Genomic DNA, 1519 nt, shown 5'->3' with positions numbered 1-1519 from the left:
GTTTTCTTCCATTGGTGTCATCTTTTTTGTAAAAGCCATGCCACGTGATTCTATTGTCTGGAAATCGCCCGTCTGCCTGTAGTTGACCAGCTTTTGTTGGATTTTCCGTTTTTGTTGCTCTACATCGACATGTTGTTGCAACTGCTGTTGCGCTTGCGGATGTTGCTGCTGATCTAGGTTACTTCGTTTTTTGTTGCTTCTTGGCACACCAGGAGTGTTTACCGGAGCGGAACTGTTGGCCAGCAAGCCCGTTGATGTTAGACCAGAAATCTGACTCTCATCTGCGAGCGCTACATCTCGCAGACTCGGCTCAGCTAGTGATTCAGTACGATAAGTCCGATACGTCAGTTTTACCCAACACAACGAATGCGACGGACGAAATACTTACACACCCCGCCATCCAAAGGAGATCTTATGCTGCATGCGAGACGCTTGGGAGGTTTCCTGCCAAGGAGATTGGTAGGCAACCCGAGGCTGCTCGTAGGTGCGGATTCGCTACAATCGCTCTCACGTGCTACATGCGTGAATGGACAAAACATTGAGCGCTGACAACATCGCGCCTGCTGAACACAACAGTCGGTCATCTTGTAGTTTGCCGAATGGAATTGCTGCTCGTTACGGGTGTGACAGAAGCCACAGTTGTCACCGGCGTCACAATTGGACGGTTCGCCCCACCTTCCATCCGACCGCTTTACGTTTGGGCAAGGTTTCGATCTACAGTGAAAAACGACACACCAGTTAGCTCGTTCGATCGTCCAAAGTGCGTATGGATTAAAGCAGCGCACTCACTTGTACTTGTATTTATCTGGATCACGGCGTTTATCCATACTGTTGTGAAACTGTGGACAATCGTAGTTCTGCCGACATAAGCGCCGCATGCACGCTTCCGTCTTGTACCACTTTAAAAGATACTCTCTGTCGTGCCACTTTGGGTCCTTATTCACAAGGATTCGCTCCTTGTCGAGCACTTTGGGCCCATTCGGGCCTACACCGGTGGCCTCCCGAGAACTGAAACGAAAGGAAGAGCAAACTGCTTCTAACGTGCCGTACAACACAATCCAAAATAGCATTTTACAACTTCACTACACTATTCACAACAAGAAAGCACTGTTTCACTGTTTCCACAGGCGCAATTCGCACATTCTTTTTGACTGGACGATCAGAATCAGCGTGACGAAACACCTTACTTACGATGAATTTTCAGGCTTATCCAGTTGCTGCTCAGACGCCATTTTCGACAACATGGTTCACACGATTTCACGGTTGTGCACAAGAGTACTTTCCCTAAGAGTATCACGATTATAATGATCACACCAACGCCAGCATTCTCTACATTGAGATGCTGAGAGCTGAAGAAAAATAACGTGAAATCTTCTGACTCTCCCGAGGCTCTCGAGGTTGCGAAACAGAATGCGCAGCAGATTTAACTTTCATTGCCTCTCTTTCACGCTAACGGTAGACCGTATCCCTGAAGCGAGAGCTACCGAACATAAGCAAATCCATTGGTCGTCCTCCTCGC

The sequence above is a fragment of the Anopheles bellator genome, chromosome X (assembly GCF_943735745.2).
Source record: "Anopheles bellator chromosome X, idAnoBellAS_SP24_06.2, whole genome shotgun sequence".
NCBI classification, from domain to species: Eukaryota; Metazoa; Arthropoda; class Insecta; order Diptera; family Culicidae; genus Anopheles; species Anopheles bellator.
This window is presented reverse-complemented; position numbering follows the sequence as displayed.